This window comes from Vicia villosa, linkage group LG2 (assembly GCF_029867415.1).
Source record: "Vicia villosa cultivar HV-30 ecotype Madison, WI linkage group LG2, Vvil1.0, whole genome shotgun sequence".
Lineage (NCBI taxonomy): Eukaryota > Viridiplantae > Streptophyta > Magnoliopsida > Fabales > Fabaceae > Vicia > Vicia villosa.
This window is the reverse complement of record NC_081181.1, coordinates 102,507,037-102,530,226: the sequence shown is the minus strand read 5'-3', so window position 1 is coordinate 102,530,226 and position 23,190 is coordinate 102,507,037. Positions and strand designations below refer to the sequence as shown.

At 28.7% G+C, this 23,190-nt stretch overlaps 1 pseudogene; it reads right to left on the bottom strand.

The window, feature by feature from the left end:
• Nucleotides 1–1,406: 1,406 nt before the first annotated feature.
• LOC131649691 (carboxylesterase 1-like) lies at nucleotides 1,407–22,347 on the bottom strand (annotated as a pseudogene).
• Between the last annotated feature and the right edge of the window lie 843 nt (nucleotides 22,348–23,190).

Here is a 23,190-nt window from a genome sequence, read left to right as displayed (position 1 = left end):
GATTCTAGACACATATTGGTAGGGTATTACAAAAATAGTAGAGATAAGTGAATTATATTAAAGTCAATTATTGATAAAATATTATTTTTCAACAGCAAATCAAATCTGTTAGGGTATTAGATTTTTTGTAATAAAAAAATTAAAAATTTAATTTTTATTATTTATTATAAATCAATTAAAAATAACTTTTTGGAAACATGATTGTAGGTTAAATCATTTTTATGATATTGAGAGTTAATTTAAAAGTGGGTTAATTGAAAACGTGAATATTAGATTTCTTTAATGGAAAATCAAATTAAAAAGCTAAGTACAAAATAATTATTTTTTCTTTTACTTTTAAGAAAAATAAAAATAATTTACGTTGACAACTAATAATTAATTGGATTATGCGAAAATACAAAATTATTGTAAAAAGATAGATTGATAATTTCACAATTGTTTAAAACTATCTTTCGGTATCAATAAATATTTATTAAACTCTTTTTAATTGTTATTTCATAAAAAAATACTTATATTTATATATAATTTATAAATTTTGCTATAGTTTTCATTATTAATTAATCAATAATCCTCATGTTTAATTTAAGGGATACATTTAAAATATTAATTAATTCAATTATATAAAAGAGAATAATTATATCAGAATAAGTTACAAATATTTTTATAAACAGGAAAAAGTTTATTGTTGATACAATTATTTTTATAAACGGTAATATGTTATTGATATTTTTATAGATGAGAAAAGTCAATTGTTGATACAATTATTTTTATAAATAGAAATAAGTTACGAATATTTTTATAAACGGGAAAAATTCAACTGTTAATACACTTATTTTTATAAATGAGAATAAGTTACAAATATTTTTATAAACGGGAAAAGTCTACCTTAATAAAATTATTTTTAAAAACGGCACTAAGTTACAAATATTTTTATATACATGAAAAAGTCAACGATTGATACGATTATTTTTATAAATGGGAGTAAGTTACAAATATTTTTATAAACGGAAAAAAAGTCAATTGTTGATATAATTTTTTTATATAAATGGAAATAAATTTCAAATATTTTTATAAATGGATACAAGGGTCATAAAACGTTACCCTGCCCTGCAAAACCACATATGTGAGACGTGGAGGACACGCGGGCATTTTATGAATGAAAAAAGTCAATTGTTGATACAATTATTCTCATACTTTCTTCAACGTAAATTCTATGTATATCATGATAACTACAACCTGAAAAATTAAATTAATATTTATATGACAATTATCATTTAAGACATTTATTCTTCTCTTAATTCATATATATCGACTTTGCGCGACCCGTGCGCACGCACGGGTCCTTTACTAGTTATTATTATAAAAATATTTATTCAAATGAAATAATAATAATAAACAAAATGCTATAATAAACAAAATACTAGTTTTATTGATATTTATTCTCATTTTCTAAACATATTAAACACATCCCACTAACACAATCAATGTACTTCATTACATAGTGTGACTATGCAAAGATGAAATAAATTTTTTAATCACCCCCAAAAAGTTCCATTGCTTTCAAAGGCTCACTATCTTGAACACCATGATAACCTCCTTTTGTAAAATGTCCCACAATATTCACTCCATTCACCTCCATCAATCTCACTAACCCAATCGAACGGTCCACAAGCGGATAACCGTCACAATCGATCACCAAACACCCACCACCCAAACCCTCTAACCTTCTTTAACCTCAAAACATTATCTCTCACCATTGGATTACAATACTCATGATCACGATCAACACCAACCGGTAACGATAATTCCCACAACGCATCATTATAACATAACAACAAATGAGAATCATTAGCAAGCCTAACCTCCGAACGTGTCCTATGGGTCCCACTGAAAAAAAAGGTTGAATCAATATAAGCCTTTGATCATCTTAGAAACTCCAGCTTCTACATCTTCCACCATTGCTACACGTAGCCCTTTGAACCATTTTTTAAATAAATATATTTAATGCAATCTACTTTTAATACAATAAAGTAAGTATATTATCAATTTTACTTAATTATCATAATTAAAATAATTTAATAATCTTTTTTAGTACCTAAATGTGATTTTGCGTTAAAAATTTACTAATTAAAAATTAATTCTACTATAATTATTATTAATGACAGACTAATTAATAGTACAAATAAATTCATATAAGTGATTGAGATAAATAAGGAAAATGTAAGAATATCTCTTCTTAGGGGATGTGAAAAAAATTAGGCGTTAATAGAGGTGCTAAGTATTGAGTTTTAATATATTAAAGATTCTCACACAAAATTCATAAATGAATGGAGAGTTTATATATTTCGATTCTATGAATCACTTCCATTTCACACAAAATCGAGACTGATTTATCTAAGGTTAGAAACTCCAAATGTTTTATTCTTTCTATTAACAAATAAAAAAATTAAATTAATTTTTAAATCAAATTATACTAAAATAATAGAGATAAGTGAATTATATTAAAGTCAATTATTGATAAAATATTATTTTTCAACAGCAAATCAAATCTGTTAAGGTATTAGATTTTTTGTAATAAAAAAATTAAAAGTTTAATTTTTATTATTTATTATAAATCAATTAAAAATAACTTTTTGAAAACATGAATGTAGGTTGAATCATTTTTATGATAATGAGAGTTAATTTAAAAGTGGGTTAATTGAAAATGTGAATATTAGATTTCTTTAATGGAAAATCAAATTAAAAAGCTAAATACAAAATAATTATTTTTTCTTTTACTTTTAAGAAAAATAAAAATAATTTATGTTGACAACTAATAATTAATTGGATTATGCGAAATTACAAAATTATTTTAAAAAGATAGATTGATAATTTCACAATTGTTTAAAACCATCTTTCGGTATCAATAAATATTTATCAAACTCTTTTTAATTGTTATTTCATAAAAAAATACTTATATTTATATATAATTTATAAATTTTGCTATAGTTTTCATTATTAATTAATCAATAATCCTCATGTTTAATTTAAGGGATACATTTAAAATATTAATTAACTAATTCAATTATATAAAAGTGAATAATTATATCAGAATAAGTTACAAATATTTTTATAAACAGGAAAAAGTTTATTGTTGATACAATTATTTTTATAAACGGTAATATGTTATAGATATTTTTATAGATGAGAAAAGTCAATTGTTGATACAATTATTTTTATAAACAGAAATAAGTTATGAATATTTTTTTAAACGGGAAAAATTCAACTATTGATACACTTATTTTTATAAATAATAATAAGTTACAAATATTTTTATAAACGGGAAAAGTCTACCTTAATACTATTATTTTTAAAAACGGCACTAAGTTACAAATATTTTTATATACATGAAAAAGTCAACGATTGATACGATTATTTTTATAAATGGGAGTAAGTTACAAATATTTTTATAAACGGAAAAAAGTCAATTGTTGATACAATTTTTTTATATAAATGGAAATAAATTTCAAATATTTTTATAAATGGATACATGGGTCATAAAACGTTACCCTGCCCTGCAAAACCACATATGTGAGATGTGGAGGACACGCGGGCATTTTATGAATGAAAAAAGTCATTTGTTGATACAATTATTCTCATACTTTCTTCAACGTAAATTCTATGTATATCATGACAACTACAACCTGAAAAATTAAATTAATATTTATATGACAATTATCATTTAAGACATTTATTTTTCTCTTAATTCATATATATTGATTTTGCGCGACCCGTGCGCACGCACGGGTCCTTTACTAGTTATTATTATAAAAATATTTATTCAAATGAAATAATAATAATAAACAAAATGCTATAATAAACAACATACTAGTTTTATTGATATTTATTCTCATTTTCTAAACATATTAAACACATTCCACTAACACAATCAATGTACTTCATTCATTACATAGTGTGACTATGCAAAGATGAAATAAATTTCTCACTATCTTGAACACCATGATAACCTCCATTTGTAAAATGTCCCACAACATTCACTCCATTCTCCTCCATCAATCTCACTAACCCAATCGAACGGTCCACAAGCGGATCACCGTCACAATCGGTCACCAAACACCCACCACCCAAACTCTCCAACCTTCTTTAACCTCAAAACGTTATCTCTCACCATTGGATTACAATACTCATGATCACGATCAACACCAACCGGTAACGATAATTTCCACAACGCATCATTATAACATAACAACAAATGAGAATCATTAGCAAGCCTAACCTCCGAACGTGTCCTAACGGTCCCACTGAAAAAGGTTGAATCAATATAAGCTCTTTGATCATCTTAGAAACTCCAGCTTCTACATCTTCCACCATTGCTACACGTAGCCCTTTGAACCATTTTTTAAATAAATATATTTAATGCAATCTACTTTTAATACAATAAAGTAAGTATATTATCAATTTTACTTAATTATCATAATTAAAACAATTTAATAATCTTTTTTTAGTACCTAAATGTGATTTTGCGTTAAAAATTTATTAATTAAAAATTAATTCTACTATAATTATTATTAATGACAGACTAATTAATAGTACAAATAAATTCATATATGTGATTGAGATAAATAAGGAAAATGTAAGAATATCTCTTCTTAGGGGATGTGAAAAAAATTAGGCGTTAATAGAGGTGCTAAGTATTGGGTTTTAATATTTTAAAGATTCTCACACAAAATTCATAAATGAATGGAGAGTTTATATATTTCGATTCTATGAATCCCTTCCATTTCACACAAAATCGAGATTGATTTATCTAAGGTTAGAAACTCCAAATGTTTTATTCTTTCTATTAACAAATAAAAAAAATTAATTTAATTTTTAAATCAAATTATACTAAAATAGTAGAGATAAGTGAATTATATTAAAGTCAATTATTGATAAAATATTATTTTTCAACAGCAAATCAAATCTGTTAGGGTATTAGATTTTTTGTAATAAAAAAATTAAAAATTTAATTTTTATTATTTATTATAAATTAATTAAAAATAACTTTTTGGAAAAATGATTGTAGGTTAAATCATTTTTATGATACTGAGAGTTAATTTAAAAGTGGGTTAATTGAAAACGTGAATATTAGATTTCTTTAATGGAAAATCAAATTAAAAAGCTAAATACAAAATAATTATTTTTTCTTTTACTTTTAAGAAAAATAAAAATAATTTACGTTGACAATTAATAATTAATTGGATAATGCGAATTTACAAAATTATTTTAAAAAAATAGATTGATAATTTCACAATTGTTTAAAACTATCTTTCGATATCAATAAATATTTATTAAACTCTTTTTAATTGTTATTTCATAAAAAAAAACTTATATTTATATATAATATATAAATTTTGCTATAGTTTTCATTATTAATTAATCAATAATCCTCATGTTTAATGTAAGAGATACATTTAAAATATTAATTAATTAATTCAATTATATAAAAGAGAATAATTATATCGGAATAAGTTACAAATATTTTTATAAACAGAAAAAAGTTTATTGTTGATACAATTATTTTTATAAACGGTAATATGTTATAGATATTTTTATAGATGAGAAAAGTCAATTGTTGATACAATTATTTTTATAAATAGAAATAAGTTACGAATACTTTTATAAACGGGAAAAATTCAACTGTTGATACACTTATTTTTATAAATGAGAATAAGTTACAAATATTTTTATAAACGGGAAAAGTCTACCTTAATAAAATTATTTTTAAAAACGGCACTAAGTTACAAATATTTTTATATACATGAAAAAGTCAACGATTGATACGATTATTTTTATAAATGGGAGTAAGTTACAAATATTTTTATAAACGGAAAAAAGTCAATTGTTGATATAATTTTTTTATATAAATGGAAATAAATTTCAAATATTTTTATAAATGGATACAAGGGTCATAAAACGTTACCCTGTCCTGCAAAACCACATATGTGAGACGTGGAGGACACGCGGGCATTTTATGAATGAAAAAAGTCATTTGTTGATACAATTATTCTCATACATTCTTCAACGTAAATTCTATGTATATCATGACAACTACAACCTGAAAAATTAAATTAATATTTATAAGACAATTATCATTTAAGACATTTATTTTTCTCTTAATTCATATATATTGATTTTGCGCGACCCGTGCGCACGCACGGGTCCTTTACTAGTTATTATTATAAAAATATTTATTCAAATGAAATAATAATAATAGGGTAATGCTAACTTGTGCCCTTGGGGCACAAGTTTAGAAATCTATAAATGAAATGTTTGTATTGAAAAAATAAATAAATAAATTAACTATGAACTTTTAATCAAATTAATGCACAATTTTCAAACACAAAATTTCTATATCCAACACAAATATTCCATTTATAGATTTCTAAACATGTGCCCTTGGGGCACAAGTTAGCATTACCCATAATAATAAACAAAATGCTATAATAAACAACATACTAGTTTTATTGATATTTATTCTCATTTTCTAAACATATTAAACACATCTCACTAACACAATCAATGTACTTCATTCATTACATAGTGTGACTATGCAAAGATGAAATAAATTTCTCAATATCTTGGACACCATGATAACCTCCATTTGTAAAATGTCCCACAACATTCACTCCATTCTCCTCCATCAATCTCACTAACCCAATCGAACGGTCCACAAGCGGATCACCGTCACAATCGGTCACCAAACACCCACCACCCAAACTCTCCAACCTTCTTTAACCTCAAAACGTTATCTCTCACCATTGGATTACAATACTCATGATCACGATCAACACCAACCGGTAACGATAATTTCCACAACGCATCATTATAACATAACAACAAATGAGAATCATTAGCAAGCCTAACCTCCGAACGTGTCCTATGGGTCCCACTGAAAAAGGTTGAATCAATATAAGCTCTTTGATCATCTTAGAAACTCCAGCTTTTACATCTTCCACCATTGCTACACGTAGCCCTTTGAACCATTTTTTAAATAAATATATTTAATGCAATCTACTTTTAATACAATAAAGTAAGTATATTATCAATTTTACTTAATTATCATAATTAAAACAATTTAATAATCTTTTTTTAGTACCTAAATGTGATTTTGCGTTAAAAATTTATTAATTAAAAATTAATTCTACTATAATTATTATTAATGACAGACTAATTAATAGTACAAATAAATTCATATATGTGATTGAGATAAATAAGGAAAATGTAAGAATATCTCTTCTTAGGGGATGTGAAAAAAATTAGGCGTTAATAGAGGTGCTAAGTATTGGGTTTTAAATATATTAAAGATTCTCACACAAAATTCATAAATGAATGGAGAGTTTATATATTTCGATTCTATGAATCACTTCCATTTCACACAAAATCGAGATTGATTTATCTAAGGTTAGAAACTCCAAATGTTTTATTCTTTCTATTAACAAATAAAAAAAATTAATTTAATTTTTAAATCAAATTATACTAAAATAGTAGAGATAAGTGAATTATATTAAAGTCAATTATTGATAAAATATTATTTTTCAACAGCAAATCAAATCTGTTAGGGTATTAGATTTTTTGTAATAAAAAAATTAAAAATTTAATTTTTATTATTTATTATAAATTAATTAAAAATAACTATTTGGAAAAATGATTGTAGGTTAAATCATTTTTATGATAATGAGAGTTAATTTAAAAGTGGGTTAATTGAAAACGTGAATATTAGATTTCTTTAATGGAAAATCAAATTAAAAAGCTAAATACAAAATAATTATTTTTTCTTTTACTTTTAAGAAAAATAAAAATAATTTACGTTGACAATTAATAATTAATTGGATAATGCGAATTTACAAAATTATTTTAAAAAGATAGATTGATAATTTCACAATTGTTTAAAACTATCTTTCGATATCAATAAATATTTATTAAACTCTTTTTAATTGTTATTTCATAAAAAAACACTTATATTTATATATAATATATAAATTTTGCTATAGTTTTCATTATTAATTAATCAATAATCCTCATGTTTAATTTAAGAGATACATTTAAAATATTAATTAATTAATTCAATTATATAAAAGAGAATAATTATATCGGAATAAGTTACAAATATTTTTATAAACAGAAAAAAGTTTATTGTTGATACAATTATTTTTATAAACGGTAATATGTTATAGATATTTTTATAGATGAGAAAAGTCAATTGTTGATACAATTATTTTTATAAATAGAAATAAGTTACGAATACTTTTATAAACGGGAAAAATTCAACTGTTGATACACTTATTTTTATAAATGAGAATAAGTTACAAATATTTTTATAAACGGGAAAAGTCTACCTTAATAAAATTATTTTTAAAAACGGCACTAAGTTACAAATATTTTTATATACATGAAAAAGTCAACGATTGATACGATTATTTTTATAAATGGGAGTAAGTTACAAATATTTTTATAAACGGAAAAAAGTCAATTGTTGATATAATTTTTTTATATAAATGGAAATAAATTTCAAATATTTTTATAAATGGATACAAGGGTCATAAAACGTTACCCTGCCCTGCAAAACCACATATGTGAGACGTGGAGGACACGCGGGCATTTTATGAATGAAAAAAGTCATTTGTTGATACAATTATTCTCATACTTTCTTCAACGTAAATTCTATGTATATCATGACAACTACAACCTGAAAAATTAAATTAATATTTATATGACAATTATCATTTAAGACATTTATTTTTCTCTTAATTCATATATATATATATATATATATATATATCGATTTTGCGCGACCCGTGCGCACGCACGGGTTCTTTACTAGTTATTATTATAAAAATATTTATTCAAAAGAAATAATAATAATAAACAAAATGCTATAATAAACAACATACTAGTTTTATTGATATTTATTCTCATTTTCTAAACATATTAAACACATCCCACTAACACAATCAATGTACTTCATTCATTACATAGTGTGACTATGCAAAGATGAAATAAATTTTTTAATCACCCCAAAAAAGTTCCACTGCTTTCAAAGGCTCACTATCTTGAACACCATGATAACCTCCATTTGTAAAATGTCCCACAACATTCACTTCATTCTCCTCCATCAATCTCACTAACCCAATCGAACGGTCCACAAGCGTATTGTAAACTCGGTTTTTTGAGGCGAACTGACTCCTTGCTCTTTTTTTTTTGAATTTTTTTTATTTTTGCAAGAGTCGCCACCGACTTTTATTTTATGCAACATTTAGGAAAGGCATAAAAGAACAGGAAAGACCTTTTGACAGATTTTGGGTTCGGGGGGTTGGTTATACAAAGGGAAGGTTTTAAGCACCCTTTGTATCCATGGTTATCCATGGGCTCTTAGTTTTGCTTAGATCACTTTTGCTCTTGTTTGATTTTTAAAATAAGCTCGGCAAGACATTAAGCCTTGTGCCTACATGCCTCCTCGGTGCAATGGAGAAGTCAGAGCTAATGTAGTTCCGCTTAAAAGGGAAAACGGTTTTTTTTTAAAAGGAATAAACACTTTATCGTCGTCGGAGAGAAATACTCGGCCATTGATCTTGAGCCTGAGAACAAATGAGTTCTTTGCATCGCTAATGAAAGAAGGGCTCCAACTCGGATAAAATCAACGAGTATGCCACTAGCTCTCTCACGCAGAAAAGATCTCATTATATCAATCAATTTCAAAATCGTGGGGTATCGCAACTCACTACAACAATTAATCGTGTCTAAACTTTTGCAGAAAAGCCACTAAGGGCAAAAGATATTTTATAAGAAAAGATTTTTAAAAGAGGTTTTACAAACATAAGAAGATTTTGGAAAAAGGGAGAAGATTTTGAAAATTTAAGAAGTGGGAGGAGATGAAAAGGCTAACCTAGTGCATAAAATAAAAGTTTAAGGAGAGAATGATCTGACCAAAATAAGAAACCAACAGTTGACCGACGCATTACCACTTGGGGATCCAGATGAACTTATTATCTTTAGCACCACTTTGCATTAAGCACATTAAAATTTTGATGAAAATCGGGCAGAGTAACGGCTGTTTTCGGGTAAAATCCTTATCTCAATGCCTTGGAATTAACCATCAAGGACTTTCAAGGAAATACCTGCATACGTAAACAGACAACAATCCAATGCCAGACAGAACAACCACAGAGTAATAACAGAATAAGGGTCCAGAGGCACTAAGTCCATAAGTCCGAATCTCCAAAATGCTAGGGATAGTAACCAGTAGTCCAAGAGAGAACCTTAAGCGTTTTTTTAGTTTTTTGTTGTTTATTAGTGTTTTAGCATAAAAGTAAAGTATGGTCCAAGTGGACAAAAAGAAAATAGCGGAAACATAAACATAGCGTCCAAATGGACAAAGAGAAAATAGCGGAATATAAACGTCCAAATGGACAAAGAGAAAATAGCGGAAACATAAATAATATGTCCAAGTGGACAAAGAAAAATAGCGGAAACATAAATAATATGTCCAAGTGGACAAAGAAAAATAGCGGAAACATAAATAATATGTCCAAATGGACAAAGAAAAATAGCAGAAATATAAATAATACGTCCAAATGGACAAAGAAAAAATAGCAGAAATATAAATAATATGCCCAAATGGGCAAAGAAAAAATAGCAGAAATATAAATAATATGTCCAAATGGACAAAGAAAAAATAGCAGAAATATAAATAATATGTCCAAATGGACAAAGAAAAAATGGCAGAAATATAAATAATATGTCCAAATGGACAAAGAAAAAAAATAGCAGAAATATAAATAATATGTCCAAATGGACAAAGGAAAAATATCAGAAATATAAATAATATGTCCAAGTGGACAAAGAAAAAATAACAGAAATATAAATAATAAATAATAAAATAAAGCATAAAGCAAGAAATATAAAGAACAATATAATAAAATGCGGAAATTAAAGTCAATTGTTAGTATGTTAGCACGTGAATCATCTTGAAGCTAGTCAAGTATATTCACGATGTTAGTGAAGATCGATGGTGAGTGAATGATGATCTCGGATTTAAAATTAATGAAAATTTATCAGAAGCTTGATAGAATCATAGCGACTACACGATAAATTTCCAAAAGTCTTAAAACAACTGCATACAATCTCTGCCATATTTGATCTTTTATTCTGATTCGGGACAAAGGAAAAAGATAAGAAACAATATCAAATAATATACAAAAATAAATATAAAATAAATAAAACTTAACTCATTCTTTTTGTGATTTTTTTTTGGAATTTGATTTTAAGTTAATTAACAAGCTAATTAAACAAATAATTATACAAATAATTAAACTTAACAAAAAAATAGATCTAGTTATGTATAAAATTAGTATATGATATATAAACCTAATTTAACAAAATAAAATATTTTTTTTTGAATTTTTTGATAGGTTAGAAATAATTAAAAAAAGCAAATATATATAATTACTAATTAATTAAGCAAAATAAATTAACTATGAATAAAAATAAAATATTTTTATGTCAAATATTAGATTATAAAAATATAAACCTAAATCTAAAATGAAAATATTTTTGGAGTTTTTTGATTGGTTTAAAATAATTAAAAAGCAATATTTACATAATTACTAATTAATTAAGCAAGATAAATTAATTATGGAAAGAAATAAAATATTTTTATGTTAAAAATTAAATAAACATTTTATCAACTTAAAACTAAAATTAAAACATTTTTTTTTTGAGAAATTGAAAATATGCATAAATATGGAGTTTTTAATTCATGAACTCCTAACACTACTACATATTAAAAATTACATTGTACTTACTCTATGATGTCCCAAGAGTGGAATAGAGTGATTGAAATTGATTGAAAGTGGCTATTTGAATGAGCCTTGATTTTTGCAAGTTTATTGAAACTTTTGGAAAATATAAAACTTATGCTATGGCTTTGGTGTTTGTTGTTGTGCTCTCCTCTTGTTCCTCCCTTTTTTTCTCCTCCCTTTAATGAAGAAAATGAAGCTTTATTTATAGGCAAAGAGTTTGATCTAGGAGGCCAAGCAAGTGGAAAAAATAATGATTGATTTTGTGGAAAAAGAATGGAATATTCTTTTATGCTAAGTTAAAAAACTTAACCATGGTTTAATCACTCAATTATTATTCTCTCCAATCTTGCAATCTTATCTTTGATGCTTTGAATATATCATTGCTTGTATCACATGAAGCTTCCTTGCATTATCCTTGAATTATCATTGAATTATCCTTGAATTATCTCACTTTAATTAAACTTTAAATGAATAAAATTTAATTAAAATGAAATAAAAATGTTATGGATCATGGATGGGTCGTGGATTCCCCTTAGACATATGGGAATCAAGATTGAATCACAAAAGAATTGGCCTTTTTGAAAAAAAATCAAATTTTGGTCATTACTTGTTTCATGCATTTTTCCAAAAAAAGGTCAACTTCATCAAGGCATATCTCCCTCAATTTTGATCCTATGAAAGTGTTCTTTAACTTTTTGGAAAGCCCAACATGTCCTCTACAAGCCACTTTGGAAGCGTTTTTGCATTTGGAGAAGTTATTTTGATGATATGGGCTTTGACAAAAAACTGCTTTTTGTTGACTTTCAAAATGACCCGTAATGTTTTGGCTTATATCTCTTAGGCGGAAGCATTTCTTGACCTTGATCCCAACATCAAAGTTGTAGAGAATTGAATTTCCTTGAGAATGAGCTTTGGTTGGAATTTTTCTGATAAATTATGAGAGAGTTATGGTCGGTCAAAGTTCAGTTGACTTTTAGCTAAAAAACTCTAATTTTGCAATTTTGAGTTTTGTCGATTTCTGAACTTTTCTTGATGAATTATGATCAACCATTGATCACGTGATGAATCTTTTGACAAAATATGGATGTTGACAAAAAATTGCATTTTTGACTGTCTGTTGATTTTTTGGTCAAACTGGTCGTCTGTTGACTGTTTGAGCTGTTGACTGTGCGTCTGAGCGAATCGAAGTTTGAAAATTTGTCTGGTGGTATTTTGAGACATATGGAGATCCATGAAATCCATTTGAGGTCTCAAAAACTCGTTCTCCTGGAAAAAAAACAAAAACCCTAATTTGGCGCTTCTGGCGATCTTGAGAGTTGTCTGCCTTAAACTGAGCCATCCTTGGACTTGAATATTGATTGAAGGAACCTTTGAATCTTGAGAGAATGTTGAACCTCTTGTGGGCCTCAAAACCCTAATTTCTTCAGCTTTCTCTTGATCATTCTCCTGTTTTTGACACACAAGCAACAAACTTTTTTTCTTTTTATTTTTTTGTTAGTAAATAAAAATATGCATGATGATAAATAATAATGATAATGATCATGATACTTAGAAAAATGATGGGATTTCAGAGGTCAAAAATTGGGGTGCAACAGATGCCCCTATTTAAGTTTCTTCTATCCGGAGATGTGAAGATTGGAAATCTTCGTTTCGACGTGATTGAAGAGACTTAAATATATATAAAAACACAATTTTTGAACCTGAGATGCAATGTAATGCTTATGATTATGAATGCATATGATTTCCACGAGATGGAAACAGGACACAAATGGGGAGAAGTAAATAGACTCCGCTAGGGAAAAGGTATACGTCATCTAGGAATAGAATCAGACTTCACACAAGAAAGAAACAGTTGACAAAAGCTTTCAAGATAAAACATGATTGAACTTTGAGAAGAGAATATCTGAGGCATACATGAATGTGGCTACATAAAATGAATATCAAGGTAAAACATGATTGGACAACATCAAATGACAATCAAGGTAAAACATGATTGGGCAACATCGAATGAAAATCAAGGTAAAACATGATTGGATGTCATTAAGGATAATCAAGGTAAAACATGATTGGATAATCATCAATGGACAATCAAGGTAAAACATGATTAGATAATCGTCACAGGTCCATCAAGGTAAAACATGATTGGATGTCATTAAGGGATAATCAAGGTAAAACATGATTGGATAACATCAAATGACAATCAAGGTAAAACATGATTGAAAAATACCAAATGACAATCAAGGTAAAACATGATTAGAGAATACCAAGTGACAATCAAGGTAAAACATGATTAGAGAACACCAAGGTCAATCATGGTAAAACATGATTTGAACTTTAAGAAGAAAATATCAAAAGCGTTTTAAGATAAACCATGAATGCAGCAGCATCAAACGACAATCAAGATAAAACATGATTGAACTCAGAGACATTCAAGAGTGACATTGAATGAGGTAATAACACTTTATTGGGAATTGGGACATCCATAGAAGCTTTGAATAAAAGGTGACAAAGTTCTGAAAAATTGTCAGAACAAACAAGACATATCATGAAGAATATCAAATAGATACAGACAAAACGAATCAAAAGGATAAATTTGTTTGGGTAGGTGCCAAGTAAATTGGACTTTGATCTCAAGGTAAGATGTTGACAACAACAGGACCTTAGAAGAATGTAAATGAGCATGATTTTGTTTTTATGCATGATGTTAAAGTTTTCTATGCATGATGAATGCTCAATGCAATGTAGTTATTCATGACGACTGGGATTGACTCTTTTGTGAGGCAAGATTGGAGCTTTGATTCCTCAACACAGGAACTCTAAAAAAAAAATCCGCTTGGAAAGAAGATGCATGAACAAACTTCTTGTCACACTGATAACTGTATCAAACAAATGATCCTTTGAGAATAACTGATAAACTAGGCTTGAGTATTGCTGAAGAAGATTGCCCCAGTATAAGTCTTGCAGAGGATATTCTGATCAACAAATCTTGATTAAACATCTGAACAACAGGATCTTGAAGGAACGTGCCCCTGATAGGATCACTGATCAAGTTTCTCGACTGTTTGAACTTCCCGAAAGATAAGTACTTACTTTCAAATAAAATGTTTATTCAAGAATGGTAATTTTAATGCAATGCTCAAAACATATTTTTGAAATCAAAGTCACTTTGTAAAGAAAATGGAATCACTTGTCAAAACACAAAGGTTAAGACAACCAAAGTAAAAGATAAAGAAAAGATATGGTATCAACATAAATGATTGGTAAATCTCTTGGGAGTCAGCTTACGCAACCTTGTTGTAGTATGCTTTCAAAATAAACCTTGCTTCAATTAGGGCTTTTGAAGGTTGTAACGTGGTCAGGTTCACGGTTTAAAAAATAAAAGGTATAAGGCTCAAATTTTTTGTAACCCACCCCATCTTCGTGATGATCTTCATTCCTAAACCCAGTTAATTCAAAATATGCATTCAGGTTCTAAGAGACTTCTGCAATTTTATCTGTTGTGATGATGATAGTTCACAAGCCAAGAAAACTTAGTGATGGCAGTCACTTCTTCCTTTTGATAGTCACAACATTTTGTGGTTTAAGAATTTATTGACTTATCTCTCCTTTTTTCCTTTTTGATATTCCTAACTTTTGCCTGAGCTGTTTATTTTGAACTCACAGTCAGCGGGATGCCTTAATTTTTGCCTAAGTCATTTTTTGATTTTGACTTAGCAGGCTTTTCCTTTATTTTCTTTTTTTGATACCTTTTTTTTTGAAAGATAGTGACTATCCTACTTATTGGCTTTTGATTGGCATCTCCGACACTTCTTTGATGTATGTGGAGGAAAGCCTGTGATTAAAACACTTGTTAAAAGGTGCATTAAATGATTCTCTTAAAATAGAATGCACAACCAAATTAACTGGGAACTACCCTGCCCCGGGTTAAAATGTGGGTTATTTCGTATAGAAAGAAACACCAACTTCTAGGCTCAAAGGGGTTGACGAGGGATTAACTTCCTTATTTCTCCAGTGTTTGGGAATTGAAACAATGCCTGTACATCGTCAGCAAAGTTTTATTTGAAAGCATACAGTTCAACAACCTGGGTATTTCGTTGTCATCATCCTCCCTCCAATCTTTGCATAAAACACAATTTTGATAGAGAAAGCAAAATAGAATTTTTTTTTTTTTTTTTTTTTGTAAAAGAAGCATAAACATACACATAGTAGATGAAAATGAATTCAAACATACGATGCTCATTTCATTAAAATCACCATTCAGGAATGAAAAAAAAAGTTTAAAAGCAAACAATACAACTGAGGAAATGCAAACAGTAGGGAAACATCTTTCTAAATCATGGCCTGCTGCCCCTTGATGGAAAGGACAATGAAAATCAGACCTAAAACCTTATGGAAGAGGATTTCGAGGAGGAAGAATCAACTTGATGGTAGATAGATAACTCTAAAGATGGAGACAGACAAGGATAAGTTTCATGGATAACCTGAATGTATGTATGCAAATGATGTAATTGTTGTTTATATTATTTGAGTTTCAAAGAACTTAAGATATTAATCTGCAAACATTCAAGCATTGGATTAAAGCATTGATCAAGTTATCATCAAAATCAATCATCCATTTTGGTGGATTAGAATTTTCACCCCATCAACACCCAAGATCCATTGAGTTTGATGAAACTTATGATGTTTACAAAAAAAGACCTCTGAGTTCATTGGAAATCAAAGGAAAAGATTTTTATGAATGTATGAATGCATGAATGCCACATATATAGAAATGGTAACACAAACATGGTGCACATAAGGTAGGTTCCAAAATTCAACGTCACGAGCATGAGGTCAAAGAACCAAATATGGGATAGTACTAGGGTTAATCACCTGCATAACATGTTCTACTGATACGTCAGAGTCCACATTCTTCTTTCGGATATTACCGGCTTGCACAACTGAACTTGTGAGCCAATAATATTCTCAAGAAAAACTCGTCTGAGTGTGGCTCTCCGCATGACAACTAATCCAAGTCTTCACCTGAATAGTTTCTGCGCCACAACCTAATAAGGCCAGGATGGGTTATGGGTTCTACAGCCAACTCAGCTTCTACAGTTCAATGAAAGCAATAATGTCTTCGCAACTGAACTTGCTAAACATATACTACCAACAAGGAACCTCCACTGAGCGGAAGGATTCTCACGTACGCCTGTACATGACTATACCCTCCACCTAATTCTTATGTGTACTTAATCCGGGTTAGGATTTGTCCATAATGTATCTCAAGTGACGGAACCACACATATATCATGAAATAACAAATATATACAAAATAAACAAGTATAAGCAAATATTAAAGTGATCTAAAACTCTAAGGTAACCCCTCTTTTAAAAAGATTTTTCAATTCCCCAGCAGAGTCGCCAGTTCTGTAAACTCGGTTTTTTGAGGCGAACTGACTCCTTGCTCTTTTTTTTTTTAATTTTTTTTATTTTTGCAAGAGTCGCCACCGACTTTTATTTTATCCAACATTTAGGAAAGGCATAAAAGAACAGGAAAGACCTTTTGACAGATTTTGGGTTCGGGGGGTTGGTTATACAAAGGGAAGGTTTTAAGCACCCTTTGTATCCATGGTTATCCATGGGCTCTTAGTTTTGCTTAGATCACTTTTGCTCTTGTTTGATTTTTAAAATAAGCTCGGCAAGACATTAAGCCTTGTGCCTACATGCCTCCTCGGTGCAATGGAGAAGTCAGAGCTAATGTAGTTCCGCTTAAAAGGGAAAACGGTTTTTTTTAAAAGGAATAAACACTTTATCGTCGTCGGAGAGAAATACTCGGCCATTGATCTTGAGCCTGAGAACAAATGAGTTCTTTGCATCGCTAATGAAAGAAGGGCTCCAACTCGGATAAAATCAACGAGTATGCCACTAGCTCTCTCACGCAGAAAAGATCTCATTATATCAATCAATTTCAAAATCGTGGGGTATCGCAACTCACTACAACAATTAATCGTGTCTAAACTTTTGCAGAAAAGCCACTAAGGGCAAAAGATATTTTATAAGAAAAGATTTTTAAAAGAGGTTTTACAAACATAAGAAGATTTTGGAAAAAGGGAGAAGATTTTGAAAATTTAAGAAGTGGGAGGAGATGAAAAGGCTAACCTAGTGCATAAAATAAAAGTTTAAGGAGAGAATGATCTGACCAAAATAAGAAACCAACAGTTGACCGACGCATTACCACTTGGGGATCCAGATGAACTTATTATCTTTAGCACCACTTTGCATTAAGCACATTAAAATTTTGATGAAAATCGGGCAGAGTAACGGCTGTTTTCGGGTAAAATCCTTATCTCAATGCCTTGGAATTAACCATCAAGGACTTTCAAGGAAATACCTGCATACGTAAACAGACAACAATCCAATGCCAGACAGAACAACCACAGAGTAATAACAGAATAAGGGTCCAGAGGCACTAAGTCCATAAGTCCGAATCTCCAAAATGCTAGGGATAGTAACCAGTAGTCCAAGAGAGAACCTTAAGCGTTTTTTTAGTTTTTTGTTGTTTATTAGTGTTTTAGCATAAAAGTAAAGTATGGTCCAAGTGGACAAAAAGAAAATAGCGGAAACATAAACATAGCGTCCAAATGGACAAAGAGAAAATAGCGGAATATAAACGTCCAAATGGACAAAGAGAAAATAGCGGAAACATAAATAATATGTCCAAGTGGACAAAGAAAAATAGCGGAAACATAAATAATATGTCCAAGTGGACAAAGAAAAATAGCGGAAACATAAATAATATGTCCAAATGGACAAAGAAAAATAGCAGAAATATAAATAATACGTCCAAATGGACAAAGAAAAAATAGCAGAAATATAAATAATATGCCCAAATGGGCAAAGAAAAAATAGCAGAAATATAAATAATATGTCCAAATGGACAAAGAAAAAATAGCAGAAATATAAATAATATGTCCAAATGGACAAAGAAAAAATGGCAGAAATATAAATAATATGTCCAAATGGACAAAGAAAAAAAATAGCAGAAATATAAATAATATGTCCAAATGGACAAAGGAAAAATATCAGAAATATAAATAATATGTCCAAGTGGACAAAGAAAAAATAACAGAAATATAAATAATAAATAATAAAATAAAGCATAAAGCAAGAAATATAAAGAACAATATAATAAAATGCGGAAATTAAAGTCAATTGTTAGTATGTTAGCACGTGAATCATCTTGAAGCTAGTCAAGTATATTCACGATGTTAGTGAAGATCGATGGTGAGTGAATGATGATCTCGGATTTAAAATTAATGAAAATTTATCAGAAGCTTGATAGAATCATAGCGACTACACGATAAATTTCCAAAAGTCTTAAAACAACTGCATACAATCTTTGCCATATTTGATCTTTTATTCTGATTCGGGACAAAGGAAAAAGATAAGAAACAATATCAAATAATATACAAAAATAAATATAAAATAAATAAAACTTAACTCATTCTTTTTGTGATTTTTTTTTGGAATTTGATTTTAAGTTAATTAACAAGCTAATTAAACAAATAATTATACAAATAATTAAACTTAACAAAAAAAATAGATCTAGTTATGTATAAAATTAGTATATGATATATAAACCTAATTTAACAAAATAAAATATTTTTTTTGAATTTTTTGATAGGTTAGAAATAATTAAAAAAAGCAAATATATATATATAATTACTAATTAATTAAGCAAAATAAATTAACTATGAATAAAAATAAAATATTTTTATGTCAAATATTAGATTATAAAAATATAAACCTAAATCTAAAATGAAAATATTTTTGGAGTTTTTTGATTGGTTTAAAATAATTAAAAAGCAATATTTACATAATTACTAATTAATTAAGCAAGATAAATTAATTATGGAAAGAAATAAAATATTTTTATGTTAAAAATTAAATAAACATTTTATCAACTTAAAACTAAAATTAAAACATTTTTTTTTTTTGAGAAATTGAAAATATGCATAAATATGGAGTTTTTAATTCATGAACTCCTAACACTACTACATATTAAAAATTACATTGTACTTACTCTATGATGTCCCAAGAGTGGAATAGAGTGATTGAAATTGATTGAAAGTGGCTATTTGAATGAGCCTTGATTTTTGCAAGTTTATTGAAACTTTTGGAAAATATAAAACTTATGCTATGGCTTTGGTGTTTGTTGTTGTGCTCTCCTCTTGTTCCTCCCTTTTTTTCTCCTCCCTTTAATGAAGAAAATGAAGCTTTATTTATAGGCAAAGAGTTTGATCTAGGAGGCCAAGCAAGTGGAAAAAATAATGATTGATTTTGTGGAAAAAGAATGGAATATTCTTTTATGCTAAGTTAAAAAACTTAACCATGGTTTAATCACTCAATTATTATTCTCTCCAATCTTGCAATCTTATCTTTGATGCTTTGAATATATCATTGCTTGTATCACATGAAGCTTCCTTGCATTATCCTTGAATTATCATTGAATTATCCTTGAATTATCTCACTTTAATTAAACTTTAAATGAATAAAATTTAATTAAAATGAAATAAAAATGTTATGGATCATGGATGGGTCGTGGATTCCCCTTAGACATATGGGAATCAAGATTGAATCACAAAAGAATTGGCCTTTTTGAAAAAAAATCAAATTTTGGTCATTACTTGTTTCATGCATTTTTCCAAAAAAAGGTCAACTTCATCAAGGCATATCTCCCTCAATTTTGATCCTATGAAAGTGTTCTTTAACTTTTTGGAAAGCCCAACATGTCCTCTACAAGCCACTTTGGAAGCGTTTTTGCATTTGGAGAAGTTATTTTGATGATATGGGCTTTGACAAAAAACTGCTTTTTGTTGACTTTCAAAATGACCCGTAATGTTTTGGCTTATATCTCTTAGGCGGAAGCATTTCTTGACCTTGGTCCCAACATCAAAGTTGTAGAGAATTGAATTTCCTTGAGAATGAGCTTTGGTTGGAATTTTTCTGATAAATTATGAGAGAGTTATGGTCGGTCAAAGTTCAGTTGACTTTTAGCTAAAAAACTCTAATTTTGCAATTTTGAGTTTTGTCGATTTCTGAACTTTTCTTGATGAATTATGATCAACCATTGATCACATGATGAATCTTTTGACAAAATATGGATGTTGACAAAAAATTGCATTTTTGACTGTCTGTTGATTTTTTGGTCAAACTGGTCGTCTGTTGACTGTTTGAGCTGTTGACTGTGCGTCTGAGCGAATCGAAGTTTGAAAATTTGTCTGGTGGTATTTTGAGACATATGGAGATCCATGAAATCCATTTGAGGTCTCAAAAACTCGTTCTCCTGGAAAAAAAACAAAAACCCTAATTTGGCGCTTCTGGCGATCTTGAGAGTTGTCTGCCTTAAACTGAGCCATCCTTGGACTTGAATATTGATTGAAGGAACCTTTGAATCTTGAGAGAATGTTGAACCTCTTGTGGGCCTCAAAACCCTAATTTCTTCAGCTTTCTCTTGATCATTCTCCTGTTTTTGACACACAAGCAACAAACTTTTTTTCTTTTTATTTTTTTGTTAGTAAATAAAAATATGCATGATGATAAATAATAATGATAATGATCATGATACTTAGAAAAATGATGGGATTTCAGAGGTCAAAAATTGGGGTGCAACACGTATCACCGTCACAATCGGTCACCAAACACCCACCACCCAAACTCTCTAACCTTCTTTAACCTCAAAACGTTATCTCTCACCATTGGATTACAATATTCATGATCACGATCAACACCAACCGGTAACGATAATTCCCACAACGCATCATTATAACATAACAACAAATGAGAATCATTAGCAAGCCTAACCTCCGAACGTGTCCTATGGGTCCCACTGAAAAAGGTTGAATCAATATAAGCTCTTTGATCATCTTAGAAACTCCAGCTTCTACATCTTCCACCATTGCTACACGTAGACCCGCGTTGTATGCTATATTTCCACCCGCACTACTACCCATAATAAAAACATTAGAATAATCAACATGGTTTCTTAACCACTCATCTGTTTGGTTAGTTTTGATCCAGTGCAGCGCCTCCACTGCATCTTCGTATGCAGCATGGAGTCTATGTTCCGGTGCGAGACGATATTCCACCGACACGACAACCGCTACAACGTTGTTTGCCATGTAGAAACAAAAATCATTGAAAATTTTCGAAAAAGCACTGAGAAAAATGAATCCACCACCATGAAAAAAAAATAAAAGAGGAAGTTTCTTGGAGGTGAGATCTAGTGCTTTGTGGGGTAGGTAGATCCGAGCCCACGTGGGTTTTGATTTGTTGATGATGAGATCTTTGGAGACAACAAGGAGGGCAGGATCTAATGAAGGAGGTGTCGTAGGTTTGTTTGGTCGAATGATTGTGCTGTTAGGAAAACTGATAAGGTTGAGTTGTTTGTAAGGATCATCGTTGCATGGTTTTGTTAGAGATTGTTTTTGAGGTGTTGTTGAGTTTAACAATAAGAAGATTGTTAGGGTCCGTTTGGTTGGGAGTAGATGGAGGGGAGGGGAGGGGAGGGGAGGGGAGGAGATATTTATAAAAATATGTGTTTGGTTCATTGTTTATAAGGGTGTGTTTGGCTCGAGGTAAATGGAGGGGAGGGGAGGGAATGTTTATAAAAAAATGTGTTTGGTTCAATTATTAGGAGGGGAGAGGAGGGGAGGGGAGGGGAGCAAAATCCCTCCCTATCACACTTTTTGTGTCCCCCCGAATTGGAGGGATTCGGAGGGGAGAGGAGGGGAGGGAATGTGGTTATTAATATTTAATAAATTAATATATTTACTAAAATACCCTCAATTTTATTTTATTATTTCAAAATTATTACTTTCTTTCGTCTGGTTTTTTTTCTTTCTCTATTGCTTATATCGATTTATTATAATTATTCTTTACTTTTAAATTATTATTTTTATTTAGTATAAAAATTATAATCACTACAATTTTTTATTTTTTATTATTATTTTTATTTTTATGTTTATTTATATTAATTTTTTTATAATTTTATTATGTATTCTATTATATATATTTTTAATATAAAATTTTAAACCATTCATTTATTATATATATATATATATATATATATATATATATATATATATATATATATATATATATATATATATATATATATATATATATATATATTTAACATTAAGTTATTTTATGTATTCAAAAGTTATTATCAACGGATTTATAATTTTGCGTCAAAAGTTATACTATTTATCAAGTGTATTCAATTTTTTTTAACGTTATGTGTTAAGTTATAAATTTTTAATCACTCAATATTACAAATATTATTTCCAAAAAATTATTTATAAAAT